We start from the raw sequence: 16198 nt of genomic DNA, 5'->3' as shown, positions 1-16198 counted from the left end.
GAGACAGAGACCCACACTGGAGCACTGGACTGAGCTCCCAAGGTCCCAATGAGGAGCAGAAGGAGGGAGAACATGAGCAAAGAAGTTGGGACCACGAGAGGTGCACCCACCCACTGAGACAGTGGAGCTGATCAATTGTGTCCTTTTTTAAATGTTGATCTCAACTGGCCATTCAGAAGCTTCCTTCTGATACAAGGAATTCAGATATGCAAAGACATATCCCTATATATGACTGTAGGGAATTGAGAGGCATGTTTGTTTACTGATAGTTAAAATGTAAAATGCTTCAGAAGTTAATGAAAAATTACACAGCAGTTTTTCAAAACATTAAACTTAGAATTACAATATACAGAACAATTCCACTTTCAGGGAAATAGCCCCATCATTGACTAGTGGACTTTAATATATGTTTACACACACAAGTTCAAATTAACGTTATTTACGGTAACTAAAAAGCAACAATATTCCAAATGTCCATTTGGCAATGGTTGAATAGATAAAACCAAATTGTATATACAGTAGACTATTACTGGAGCTTATAAACAGGAAATCCTACCTCATATTGCAGAATGGATAGCTTTTAAGACATTATGCTCAGTAAAATAAGTCGTTCTCAAAGACAAACATTGTATTTATATGATCTAATAGAACAGTCAAGTCAAAGTGGATACAGAGTAGTAGTGTGATTGATAATAATCAAGAGAGATATTTTATATTGGGTGTCAGCTGTGCAAGGGGAATTTTAATGATGGATGATGGTGGTGGCTACACAACCATGTGTATTTGATGACACTGGCCTATATACCAAAAATGGCTAAAACACCAGATGTGCTTAACCACAATAAAACACAATAAAAATACATAATGACAGAAAAAGTAGGAAGGGAAAAGGGTTGTCCTTGCCGATATGATCTTCAGCTCTCCCTTATATTGCCCAGACCCTGGAAAATTATCCCCAGTTATCTTAGAACAATGAAAAATGCAATTGACCTACACATGGACAGATTGGGCTGGCTTACATACATGACAAAATCATTGTTGGGTACACCTCTGCCTCTCAAAAAAGAACAAATAGGAGAAAAAATAATTCTGCCAGGCAGCACATTGTAGTGAGCACTGTGGAAACTGAACCTGAACTCTCTACATTGTGTATAAACTGGTTTATCAGTAGCTTCAGGTGTGTAATCCACTTTATAGACATAAGTGTCATTACTATTACTACCAGTACAAGGAGAGTGGATGCCCGTCCAGGAGGAGACTACACCATCAGCCTTCAATAAGTATAGCTGTTCTCCAGGGGAGGATGTTACACCTGACCACCAATGACTGTGACCATTCTAGAACCAAAGTCCATTGTAGTCAGATCATCCAACTTTAAAACAAGGTTATACCTCATGAGATGACTTCCAAAGCTTAACTACCAAAAATATTTAAACCATATTTTATTATAGTAACAATTATAAGCTTTAATTCATCATGTTTTTCCTTCTCTTAAATCCAGTCAAGCTACATCTTCTACATATGATTCCTTATCTAGACCAGTAGCGGGAATGTAATTTCTCTCTCATTTCTGAACTCATAAACACATCACTGATTTCTGTGCATACATTATAGAAATGTTTCTTATTGTTTCTGTTTGTGTATGTATGTATGCTTTATGTGTGTATCTATACTTTTGACAACTATAATAGTATCTTCTTGACACAAAATACAAAACTAAATGTCTAATACTCTCATTGTATATACATCTATCTTATAATGCTATATCTCATGACTAATAAATACTTGCTAAATATATAGCATAGTAGTCATGAATCAATTTATGTAGTCTAGAGAACAATAAATATACACAACAATCTGCGGTATATTTATAGTTCAAGTCAGTTTGTAGTGTTTCCTTTTTCAACATATATTTGCATTAAAAATTTACATCTTTTTAATCTTTATAACTTCCCTTTTCTCTCCCATGTATTATTTCTGGAGAGATAATTATTGATTCATTTAATTCAGATTGATTGTTACCTAGCTGTCTACTTCTGTATATTAACTAGTTCTTTCCTCACCCAGACTCTGGATGAGTGTTCTTATTGTCCCTAAAAGCAAAAGCAGAAACTGAGCAGTGAAGTTGCTGCCTGAGATAACACACACAGTAGATAACAGAGCCAACAAGATCGCTAGATAGTGAAATTCTTAATCACCACATCAGTCTGTTTCTGTAAAGAGAGACTGTTCTTTTGTTTTTTGGCTGCTCAGACTTGAATAATCACACAGAGACTATATTAATTACAACATTGGCCAATGGCTCAGGCATATTTCTAGCTTACTCTTACATCTTAAATTAACCCATTTCTATTAATCTATATATCCCCACAATGTTGTGACATGTCAGTAGGTCCCAGCATCTTTCTTCTTTGGCAGCTTCAAGGCATCTCCTGACTCCACCTTCTTTCTCCCAGAATTCAGGTTTATTTTCCCACCTACTTCTATTCTCTCCTACCATAGGTAAAAGTAGCTTCTTTATTAACCAATGGTAATAAAATATATTCATAGCATACAGAAGGGAATCACACATCATGTTTCCACTAGTGTTGCCTGGAAAGAAACTACAAATAGGGGCTGAAATGGGGCTGCTGAGGTGCAAGGACAAAATGTCTTCAATCAAACATCACTTTTTATTATGCAAATAATGTTTTGTTTTACTTTATGTGAGCATGAGAAGTAAGAAAGACTTTAGAAGCTGATGTTTTTATTTTATTTTATTCTTCATAATAATAGTGATGTAAGCTGTACTTGCTGAATCATAGTTGAGTTGGCTGCCAATAAAAGTTCTGTAAAACTCAAGGCAAATACATTTTCTGCAACCATTATTTGGCTGTATGGAATTTATAATGCAGAATTATATATATCAATATCAGAAAATTGTATGCTGTACATTATTCATATCCATAATGTATATGCATGTGTTAATGTAAATATATATTGCAGAAATTATGTCCTGAATGCCTTCTACTGGAAAACTAAACCTGGAGCTGAGCTAAAAGAACATACATTTACTCTGGTTGTTTGGCATGGGTTTTATGAAGTTTACAGTTATTTCAATGAGAAGCTAAGTTATTGTCAGCTGTACATATTTTGAAAGTGTTCTATAAATATTTCATATGCCTTCTATGCTGACTTACTTTGCACAATGAAAGAAAAACCATGGTGGAGATTATATTGAGACCACTATTGCCCAACGCTAAAAGCCTAGGATCTGTGTAAAAGAAATGGGAGCCATAAACTAGCTTGTGAAAATCTCACTTCATAGTTATGAATAGTATCCACAGAGAATTGGACATTATTGACACCTAGCAACATCCAAAATTATGCTCTTTCAGAAACATGCACAATATTAGAAAGTTTACTGTAAGTGGAGTACATTATTCAATAACCTGTGTACTTGGCTGGAATCTGATTATGTGGTCTAGAACTGGCCTAGCATCCTGGAGGTCCTGGGGCAGATCTCCAGTATCTCAAAAAATCTTTAAACTGGTATATAATACAAGAAGAAGCTACAAAGAAAATTTTGTGTGGAATATTCATTTTTGAATTTATGACACATTCAATAAGTTGGGATTCTGCATTTTTGCCATGTTTGGGATATGTTTGAACATTTCAGTAAAATAACAATATAATCTAGGTCATTCATATATGTTGGTGGGAATATAGAAACTATTCCTATGCAGTTGCAGGAATGTAAAATTATGCAGCCATCCTACATTGGCTGCTTGCAATTGGCAAGTTCTTACAAATCCAAGTCTGCAATAATTGTCCTGTTCAATAATTGTCTCTTAGGCACTTCTAAAAAAGTGAAGATTTATGAGAATGTGAAACTCTTAATACAAATGCTTGTAATAACTTTGTAGTGTGCAACAACTGAAAACAATAATATGTTCCCTCAATAGGCGATTTCTTAATAAAACTGTGAAAAATCTATACTGTGGAATTAACATTCATCAGTAAAAAGATGGCCTATTGATATCTGAAAAAAATAGTACTGCAATAATCTAGTTTGAGTCTATAAGAAAGGTTATATTTTTTATGGTTTATTTAACTTTATTTTATGTGCATTGGTATGAAGGTGTCAGATCCCCTAACTGGATCTTCAGACAGTTGTGAGCTGCCATGTGGGAGCTGGGAATTGAACCTGGGTTCTCTGAAAGAGCAGTCAGTGCTCTTAACCACTGAGCCATCTCGCCAGCCCTGAAAGTTATATTTTTTATCTAATAAAAGTATCTTAGTAACAGAGAATTTAAGAAGAGGTAAAAATATGAATGAAGGTTTTATATTGAAGCAAAGAAATTAATATAAATTGTTAATTATAATAATAAATTCATTATCAGAATAACAAATCTGAACTACCTAAAAAGAAGGGAAAATGAAATTCAGAGACTTTGCAGCTCTTTATTTCACAGCTCCTGCAACAATGAGGAAGAGCAGCGATTTGAGAAACGATGTGAGATAATGAATGGCACGTTGGCCTAGCCTAGCACAAACACGGTTTCTGACCCGAGTTCATCCTTTGGCAAATGTTATTGGCTGTGTATAGTTCTGTACTGTAAACAAAGTCACTAGAGGTCACTTCTTAATAAATGATGATAGCAAGCCAATCGTATGAGCCTCATTGCCTCACATTTTCTCTTTTTATTCTTTTATTTTCATGTACAGAATGATCTGCTAGTGTATGCCAAGATGGTACTCATTTTTTTACAAAATAATTTTTAATATAATAATCTGATGATATACTCACTATTCTCAGTTCACTTTTGTACTGTATGAGACTTCTGCTTTTCAAGAAATTTTATTTCTCACCACATAATCTCCATGACAAGCCTGCAAAGACATCTTCCTGCCTTACTGTAGAACTACCTATGTCAATCATCAAAACCGTGTTTACTTAGCCTACCTTCAGGATCATTGTGGCTATATATATAATAAAAAATCTTAATGGAAATTAGAATGGATAAAAATAAAAATTGAGTACCTGAGGAATTACTGACAAGATGTTTGAGTGCTTATATGATTTATTTTGTTGAAACTATAAAGAGAGGAGCATATCTTGGCTACTACACAAGGGGCAGGCCTATGAAGTAGAGCATCCAACTGCAGTGCTAAAAAAAGCAACCTGCTCTCCCAGCAGCCTGAAAGCTGCCTCGGGCTGCTCAAGTTCCCAGTATCTCTTTTTAATGCAAATGTGAAAAGGAGCTGACTTTAATTTGTTTCTTTTAGCCACCAGTTAATGCATGCCACACCTGGAAGCTGAAGTGGGAGAAGCACAGAAAGACTGTGGTGGGGACAGAGCAACAGAGGAAGAGTGGCTGGCGTGGAGCAATGTTTGAAAGAATCCCTTCCTAGATGAACTAAGGACTTCAGCCACTGACTTAGCATAACTCTTGCTATGTAATGATGAAAGAAAGTGGAAGAGTTCTCTTTCAACTTCTGACAGGTATTCCGCGCTCAGTGACTCACTTTTATCTGTGTAGCTCCAGAGTTGGTAGGGTGGAAACTGAGCGGTGTGAAAATAGATCTCTCCAACTAAAATTAGTCCCTGATAAGAGGGCTCAGAAACGCTGGCCTACATTTTCCAGAACTATTGTTCTTGTACTTTTGCCTCTGTTTATGTAGTTTATCAAACAAATTAAAGATCCATTTCCTACGAGTGACCCAGACTTGAAAATAATGGATCATTTTAACGAAGCAAGTACAATGACCTTTATTGACTTTGTTGTGAAAGACAAGCAAGTATGTGTAGCTCACTGAGATGAAATCTGAAACTTAGAAGGCTATGTGGACATTAATTACTAGCAATCTTTTCTAAAAATTAATACTTAATTCATGTAATATAAATGCATGTCATCATTTTTTGACATAAAATAAAGGGACAGATTCGTGAAATAAAATTAATTTAGAAAATATGTCCCAATAGCTTTAACAACATCTTTGAACTAAAGGCAATAGGGTTGGAAAAAGAGCCATTGGTAAAAAAAAGTATTTTAAGCCCTTATAGTATAAATTATTATTCATAATTCTTTCTGAACACATAAAAATTCTTTACTCAGTGATAAGTAGCCTCAAAAAATTCAAGTAAAGTATGTGTACACTATTGTACACATTTCCCCTGTTTCATTCCTTTTATTTGAAAAAGTTTGGCTATAGGGTTTTTTAACTTTAAATAATAAATAAAGCTACTCTTATACATGATATCTGTACCACTTAGTAGGATATTATAAAATTTGTGATAATCTTTTCCTTTTTTTCCATTTTTCATTTGTTAAAAATAGATTTTTTTCTTGCAATGTATTATGATTACAATTTCCCACCCAAAACTCCACCAATATTTCCCCACCTTCCCTTCCATTCAAACCACTATATTTCTCTGTCTCCTTTTGGAAAAAAAAATAGGCATTTAAAGAATAGTTATACAATGAAATAAGATAAAACCAAAATAAACAAGTCAGAACAGGACAAAACAAACAGGAAAAAAAAGAGCCAAATGAAAAGCATAAGAAACACAAATAGACTGAGAGACACACACATTTATATACACTGGAATTCCATAAAAGCACAAAATCAGAAGCCATAAAATATAAATGCATAGTTACATATATATATAATATTTTTAAAAGTATATAAAAAGATTAAAAAATGAAAAGTTTTTAAAAGAGAAAAATAAAGGAAAGAGAAAGCTCTGACAAAACATTATGAGACAAAGAACTTCCCAAAGGCTACTGTTGGCCACCTACTGCTGGGAATGGGGTCTGGTTTTAAGAGCTGTTTTTATCCCCAGTGAGACTCCATGGGAGAAGAGTAACTTTTCATTTGCAAGTGATTATCAGCTTGAAATATCTTCTGGGTTAGGGGTAGGGGGTTTGTGTACTTTTATCTTACAGTCCTAGGACCAGTCTGGTGCAGAACTGCCTGGGCCCCATGAAGGCTTCCACAGTTTCTTTTCTTTTTTTTTCTTTTTGTTTATTAAAGATTTCTGTCTCTTCCCGGCCACCACCTCCCATTTCTCTCCCCCTCCCCCAATCAAGTCCCCCTCCCTCGTCAGCCCAAAGAGCAATCAGGGTTCCCTGCCCTGTGGGAAGTCCAAGGACCACCCACCTCCATCCAGGTCAAGTAAGGTGAGCATCCAAACTGCCTAGACTCCCACATCAGGAGCAGAAGGAGAAAGAGCACGAGCAAGGAACTCAGGACAGCAAGGGGTGCACCCACACACTGAGACAATGGGGATGTTCTATCGGGAACTCACCAAGGCCAGCCGGCCTGGGTCTGAAAAAGCCTGGGATAAAACCGGATTTGCTGAACATAGCGGACAATGAGGACTACTGAGAACTCAAGAACAATGGCAATGGGTTTTTGATCCTTCCACAGTTTCTGTGAGTTCATATCTGCATATCCTGCGATGCTTAGAAGGCCTTATTTCCTTGGCATCCTCCATTCCTTCTGGATCTTACAGTCTTGCTGGCTCCTCTTCCACAGGGTTCCCTGAAGGATAAAGGAAGGGATTAGATGAAGACATCTCATTTATGACTGAGTGTTCCAAAGTTTCTTTCTGTATGTTGACTGTGGGTCTCTGAATTTGTAATCTATTGCAGAGGGAAGCTTTGCAGAGAATAGCTCAGTAAGGCACTGATCTGTTAGAATAACAGAACGTCCTTAGGAGTGATTTTTTTTTTTTTTGCTATATTCCTTTAGCAGTACAATAATATTTGGCTTTCCCCCAGGTCCCTAGTCTGTCTGGTCAGAGGTTCCTGGCCACTTGAGGAGTGTCGGGATGGGTTCCATCTCATGAAGCTGGTCTTAAGTCCAATCAGATATTGGTTAGTTGCTCCCCCATATTCTGTGACACTATTTGTACCAGAGTGTCTTACAAACAGGTTATCACAGAAGATCTAAAGCTTTCTAGCTGAGTTGGTCTTTACCCTTCCCATTTGGTAGTGTGCAGACTATCTTCCTGTATCAAAGATGCTAACACACCTGGGTGAAGTGTGGTGCCCACACACTTTAGGTGAGCACCAGCTCAACTCCATATTCAATGAGTTTGTAGGTGCTGTCTAGAGGAAAAGGGCCTTATTGTCAGTTTGGAGAATTCTGTTTAGATATATACCCCATCGGGTTATTTGTTTTCTTGATATTCAGTTTTTTGTCTTTATATATTTTTGATATTAGCCCTCAATTGTACATGTAGTTATTAAAAAAAATTCACACATTCTGTAGCCTGACAGTTTGTCCAAATGATAGTATTCATTGCCAAATAGATGTTTTTCAGTTTCATGAGGTCCCATTTGTTAATTGTTGCTCTTAGTGCATGTGTTCAGAGAAAATGACTCAGGACCTCACACTGAATCAGAAATAGCAGAACTCTGCCACTAGAGACAGGTCAGGTCTAGACTATGATTAAACAGCCTAGACTGCTTTCATACTCTCTATGTCCAACTCCTCACTCCCAACCACACCTGGTGCTGCTTCTCCTATTTCTTAGCTCTCTTACATATTCCAAGTCCAAAGAACATAGTGTAGCCAAGTTTGCAGGATCTAGTATTTCAGCCTCCCCACAGGAGTGAAAACAGAAATCTGGCTACAGTTCATAGCTTGCTACTTTTCCCTTCTCAGTCGTGTTTCAGGCTTCACCTCTAAGTTAATGCCCCACTCCTCTCTCTTCATTATACCTTACCTCTACTTTTCCAGGCCAATACAGTACAAAATTACTTTCAAACCTCACTCTGGCAATGCAATAGTAATCACATCTTGCCCTGAGTCCTTTTTTTTTCTTTTTTCTTTATTGTTTATTTTCTTTTTTTACCTTGTGAATCATACCTCAAATAACTAATATATTAACATATACAATTTTTTCAGTGACCATTTGCTTCCTGAAAAGATTAGAACTTAAGGAAGAGAAGCAGTAATTCAAAATCAATTAATTAATTAAAATTAATTAAATATAATCAATGACTTAACACTAACTGTTCAAGTCCTAACACAAAAGCATTAATAACATAAAAAATCAAGTAACATAAAATTAATAATAAAAAATGCCCTCCTCTGAAAAAAATTGTATAAAACACCAGACAAATAACTCAAAAATCAATTAAAGGAAAGGAAACTATGAATACAGAGTATGGACAAGATTTGGCTCTAGGTAAGTACCATAGGCACACTGTAATTTCTGTCTTGCACTGCCTTCAATGTAAGCCACAGAGATCCAGATCAGACTCTGGGTAAAGTCCACAAATATGTGGAGAGTTGTACAATTCAACATCCCTGAGAGGACACCCTAGTTTTCTTAGGGGAACACCTGACTCTTAAAAAAAAACTCAACATAGAATTTCTGATCCTAATATAAGTCCTATATTTTGTTGCAAAGGGAAAGAACATGCTGGACAAATATGCTAACATTGCAAAAATGAACTAGAGAAAGAAAAACCAAGGAGTTGATTTTTTTTTGATACAGAATAGAATTCTTTATTCTACAAACCAAAGGCAAGGTGGCACAGAGATGCAAGTCTACAGGATCAGTTGTTCAAAGGGAAAAAATACAAAGGCATAAAAATAAGTAATGTAACACATTCAAGTTTGTAAAATGATCATTTTCCTATGACAGCCTTATTCCTTTTGGAAGAGCATAAGAAACAATTGCACATTGCACTCCCATATTTAAAGAAAGAGATTAAGGAGATGGCTTATTGTTCCCATGGCATGGGACCCCCAAACAAGACCATCACAGAGTTGGCATCCAATAAAAACACACTGGGTTTTATAGGTTACAAGTTACATAACTGGGACTACAATCCAACATTCTGCAGCATCGGTGGGGGAAAATGGCCCCAAATCTTCAGGATTAGGAAATTTTTTTTTATTAAAAATTTTTGCCTCCTCCCCACCTCCCATTTCCCTCCAACTCCTCCACTCCCCTCCCCCCCTAGTCCAAAGAGCAGTCAGGGTTCCCTGCCCTGTGGGGAAAAATACAAAAGGAAGAAAGAAAAAATTCAGTGAATGAACTAACTTTAGATATTAAAGTCCCAGAAGAAAAACAGAAATGACACTGAAAACAAGGCATGTCCTTCCACAAATCACTGATCCCATAAAAGGGTACCTAATGAAAATGTCCTGAAGAATTACTAGAAATAGAATTGAAAAGATTATAAGTATAGCTAATTTAAATAACATATGGATACACTCCAAGGCAACAAAAAGAGGGGTACATGAAATAAAGAAGTAAACCCAAATATGAAAATAGAGATGTAATTGCTAAAGAAAACCTAACCTGAAATGATACTGGAAAAGAAAAGCTCAATAAGTCAAAAAATCCTCAGTGGAAGTCTCCCCAGAAGAATGGGTCATGTAGAAAACAGAATCAGAGCTGGAAGACAAGGTCGGTATAGGAGTTGCATCATGCAGTGAAGGTCAACAGAGGATTTAAAGAGGAATATGAACAGAAAGTGAGAGCGCTCTGGAACACCATAAAAAGATGTTTCATTCTAGGAACAAACAAGAGAAGCACACTATACTGAAGGCACACAGAATATTTACAATAAGATCTTACAAGAAGTTTTCTCAAACTTGCAGAAAGGGATGCCCACGCAAGTACAGAGGCCTACAGAACTCTAAATAGGTAAGACCAGAAAAGAAACTCTCCATGACTTGTTAAAGTCACAACATTCAAACACAGACTAAAGAAAGAGTATTGAAAGCTGAAAGAGGCCAAGGTCAAATCACTTGCAAACAGAGGCCCCACACAAGCATCTGCTTATTTGTCAGAAACTTTTCTCCTTTTATTGAAAATAGATCTTTCCTCATGTAACGTATCCTGATTATGGTTTCCCTTCCTCTACTCCTCTTGATTCTTCCCAATATCCCCTGCCATCCAGATCCAGCCCTTTTCTGTCACTCATTTGAAAACAATCAGGCTTCTAAGGGATAATACTGACATAAAATGAAATAAAAAAAACTAGCATTGAGCCTATAGATCATGATCCTAGAGAAGCTAAGTAATAAGGTGAACCCAAAGAAAAACATATATAGACACACCTGGAAACTGGAAGCATACAAGATTGCCTGACAAAATTTGGGAACATGGGGGCGAGGGTAGGAGGAAGGAGAGAAGGAAAAGAGGAAGGGAGAAGGGGAGGTTTGGGAAGAGCTTGAGGGAATGGGATAGTTGAGATGGAGGAAGGACAGATATGAGAACAAGGAAAGAGATATCTTGATTGAGGGAGCCATTTTGGGGTTAGCAAGAAATTTAGCTCTAGAAAACTTCCCCAGAATCTACAAGGATGACCCCAGCTAAGACCCTAAGCAATAGAGAGGGTGCCTGAACTGTCCTTGCCCTGTAGTCAGACTGATAATTATCTTAAATATCATCATAGAATTATCATCTAACAACAGATAGAAACAGAGACAGAGACCCATATGGGAGCAATGGACTGAGATCCCAAGGTTTAGTTGAAGAGAGAAAAGAGGGAGAGTATGAGCAAGGAAGTCAAGACCATGAGGGGTTCACCCACTGAGACAATGTGCCTGAGCTAATGGGAGAGTACCAATTCCAACTGGACTGGGAATGAACAAGCATGGGATCAAACTAGTCCCTCTGAATATGGTTGAGAGTTAGGGTAGACTGAGGGGCCAATAACAATGGATGGCACTGGAATTGGTTTCTACTGAATGTACTGGCTTTTTTGGGATCCTACTCTCTTTGGATGTATACCTTGCTCCACCTAGATGTAGTAGGGAGGCTTTGGACTTCCCACAGGGCAGGGTGCCTTGCTCTCTCTTAAGATTGGAGGGGGAGGAGGAAAGAGTGTATGATGGAGTCGAGGGAAGTGGGAAGAGGGGAGAAAGTGGGAATTTGGATTGGTATTTTTTAAAGTAATAAAATAAAATAATAAAAATAATTTTTAAAAGACAATACAAGCTGACAAAAGAAAAAGAGCCCAAGAAACAGATATAGACACAGAGACCCATTCATTCATAGTCATTTTTCCTAGTCTGACTGGAGACTCTGCCTTTCTTCTTCTCAGAGTTCTCTCCCTACCTGGAAATCCCACGTATACTTACTGCCTAGCTTTTGGCCATTCAACTTTTTATTATATCGATACATCTTCACATAGTATACAAATATCCTACAACATTAGAGGGGCTTGTTTCCTTGGTATCCTCCATCATCCCTGGCTCTTACCTTCCTGTCACCTCCTCTACCACAGGGTTCCCTGAGCAATTTCAGAAGGGATTTGAAGAGAAATACCATTTAGGGCTGAATGTTTCAAGGTCTCACTTTCTACATATTGTCAGGTTAAGTGTCTCTGTATTTGTTTCCATCTACCTCAAGAGAAAGCGTATCTGATGATGGCTGAGCAAGGCACTGATCTGTGAGTGTAGTAGAATGTTGTGGTGATTCATTGTATGGCTTGGTTATTTTGTAGAAGAATAGTATTTGATTTACCCTGGGTTCCTGGGCTATCTAGTCTCAGGTTCTTGGTCATTTGAGGATCAATAGGTATGGGCTTGGGTTCCTTCTCGTGGAGTGTGCCTCAAGTCTAGATATTTGTTTGTTACTCCCATGAGCTTTGTGTCACCATTGCACTGGCGTGTCTTGCAGGTAGGAAACCATTGTAGAATGAAAGACTTACATGTGGTTTGGTATTTACCTTAGCATGCAAAATACATTCTAGTATCATGAACACTAGTCCACAGGGATTCTGGCTCAATGTAAGCAGCAACTCAATTTCATCATGTTCAATGAGTAGTGTAGGTGTTGTCTTCAGCAACCTATAGACTTTGCATCAGGTGGCCTTGTTTGGTGGTTCCCGTGGGACCTCTTTGGCCAACAATTCAATGATGCAACTGCTCTCTGATACTAGAAGCTTCATCTGGTGACAAAAGATGTCCAGTTGGGGCTCTGTCCCCCCTTTATTTGGTAATTTAATTTAGATTTTTATTTATATGTATGTATTTTAGGAGGCTTCTACAGTCTTATTTCTATACTACCCCTCAAATAGCCTTTGATTTTAGCTGCCTCTCTCTGTATTCCCCTCTCGCCCCTCTCTTCTTTCCTCCTACCCACTTGATCATCCCATTCCAGACCTCCCCGGCAACCATGTCTACCCATAACAATCTATTCCAGTGGTTCTCAACCTTTTCAGTGCTGTGACCCTATAGAATATTTCTTCACGCTGTGGTGACCCCCAACCATAAAATTATTTTTGTTGCTATTTCATAACTATAATTTTGCTACCATAATTTAAACTGTAATTTTGATATCCTGCATATCTAATATACAGGATATCTGTCATGTGACCCCTATAAAAAAGGTCATTAAATACCCTAAGGGGTCATAACCCACAGGTTGAGAACGACGGTAATGCATCAGCACCCCTTGTCCCTTATTCTATTCCTAATCCCTGTGGTTCTACAGATTTTAGTTTGGTTATCATTGAGTTAGTAGCTAAAATAAGCAAATAATTGAATACATAACATATTTGTCTTTCTGGCTATGGGCTATCTCATTCAGGATGATTTTTCTAGTTCTATCCATTTACCTATGAATTTTATTATTTCATTTTTAACAGTTCAATAAAGCCATACATACATGAAAAGACACCTTCTAAGTTCTGAAATACAGCAATCTTTAAAACAGACTATTGTATCTATGAAAATTAAAGGAAGAATAAAAATTTCCCATAATATAAACATGTAAAGTAATTTATGTCTACTAAGCCAACTCCCTCTGCACAAAATACTAAAAAGAATACTGCATTCTGAAGAAACTGAATAAGTCAAAGGATATAAATAATTCCAAAGTGGTTAATCAAAAGATATCAAAAATAACAAACAAAAATCAAAAATTAATGCACACCATCCAATAATAACTTTTAGCATTAATGACCTCAATTCCTCTATAAAGAGACATAGACTAGAAGATTGGTTTAGAAAACAAGATGCATCATTTTTCTGCCTCCAGTAAACATACATTATTATCAAAGATAAACAACTCTTTAGACTAAAATGTATTTCAAAAAAGTAGAACCAAAATCAAGCAGGTGTAATTAGTCTACTATCTGACAAAACAGATTTTAAAACAAAACTAATCACAAGTGATAAATTGGTTACTTCAAACTCATTAAAGGAATATTCAATCAAGAAGATTGTACTATCCTAAACATATGTACATCAAACACAGGGGCACCAAATTTCATAACAGAAATACTATTAGATCTAAAATCCACAGACTATCACTAACAGAATGATAGTAAAATACTTCAATATCCCACTCACAAAACCAGACAGGCCATCTGGAAAAAAAACTAAGCAATATAATATTGGAGTTAAGCAACATTGTAAGTCAAATAGATGTAACAGACTTCTACAGAACATTATACTCAAGCACTAATGAGTGTGTGTTATTCTCAATAACCCACTTTTCAGAAGTTTTCCAAAAATCAGTCACATATTAGAACACAAACCAAAATTGAAATAGCAGCTTTTTTATTAATCAATGGCAATAAAACATATTCATAGCATACAGAGGGGAACCCCACATCAGAATGTAAGCTCCCAAATAAGAAACCCAGTACCAGTGACAGTTACCACAACTTCAGATATTTGTAAGATGTGTCCTAGAGATCTCAAAAACAAGACAAGTTATTGTTTTAGGTATTGGATGTCCACCAGAACTTGGATGTAAGACCCTATTGCTGAAGCGATGAGGCACACTAGTCATAGAATGTGGAGAAATCAAATTGGTACTAACTGGAAAGCATCCTTCCTGCTGACTAGGTTTCACAGTCCTGGAAGGAGATATGCAGGTGGCTGAGAGGTGGGGTGGAGTGGCAGTCATTTGTAGTACCTACCTGTGAACAGCGATAATGACCGGTGTGACGAGATACGTCCATTAGTGCCAAGTGGCATGAATACGATCAGGGTAACCAACCATCTTTCTGGTTGGGCTTAAGTTCTACTCCACAGGAAGAAACCCATGGCCCAAAAGCCATGCTTGTGTTCACAGGCTTCAAGTATGAAAGTAATGCTGTTATTTTGCTAAATGAAAATAGTTTCAAAATGACTCCTAAATTCATCTTTATACCCACAGTTTAGTGCAGCTTCAATAGAGAAGATTCTTTGAGCATAGTGAACAAAAAGAAATATGCCAAGATAACATGACAAGAAAACTTACTCTATAATATAATTGCATATGTAACTAAAATGCAAGATTTGCTTTTTAAACTACAATGGAAGGTAGTTAATGCAGAAACTCGCAACTAGTCAAAGGATGGGAAATAAGTAGTGACGTGCGCAGACACAAATGGGAATCTGTCACATCCCTTTCCAAAGCTTAGGGACCATTGCAGAAGAGGGAGTAGAAGGCTTAGAACAGCCAGAGCTTGGCTCACACTAAAGTAAAACATTATCTTCTTGGCATGACAAGTCTGTTATACTCATGAACATCAGTTATGTTTGCTTGCATTAGATCTGTACAGGATCAAACCAGTCAGCATTCTAACTGGGAGTGGGAAGGGTTTCATAAGCCCCTAGACCCTAAGAGAGGAACTATGGATAATTAAAGGCTTCTGAATGAAAGAGGAAGTTGTTTTGCTTTGTTCTTTCTTTCTTTCTTTCTTTCTTTCTTTCTTTATTTCTCTCTTTCTTTCTTTCTTTTTTTTTTTTAAAGAACATAGCATGTGGCTTCACCTGAAGATTTTACAAAGGCACATATGCATAAAGCCCTGGAGGAAAGGCCAAGGCACAGTTAAGTTGTGGTGGTAGGGGCTTGATGGACCTGCCTTTTACACATAATCTGCCCAAGGGGAGACTGAGGGCATGAGAGCGGCAACTGTGGCATTTACATAATTTTAAAGTCTAATAAATTACTGGTGAGGAGAGGACAAGAACGGAAATTGTCTAAAATTTTTCAGTAACTTCTTTTCAATGTGAAATCTTTATATTTCTAAAAATTTATCTTTTCAAACCTCCAAGAAAACCTTTTTGAGAAATGTACTTTATAACTAGGCTGGATTATTACCGCTTCCAGGCTATCTGTATATATTCACTAAATATAAACCTTATATAGAATCTATTTCTCTTCCATGCTCCCCTTTTTGCAGCCTCCAGCAGACCTTCAGCCTCTATAACCTTAACCCTACCTCCAAATTTGTTGCTGTGT

The sequence above is a fragment of the Microtus oregoni genome, unplaced genomic scaffold (genome assembly GCF_018167655.1).
Source record: "Microtus oregoni isolate MIOR12 unplaced genomic scaffold, Mior012 000028F_ref0000031, whole genome shotgun sequence".
NCBI classification, from domain to species: Eukaryota; Metazoa; Chordata; class Mammalia; order Rodentia; family Cricetidae; genus Microtus; species Microtus oregoni.
This window is presented reverse-complemented; position numbering follows the sequence as displayed.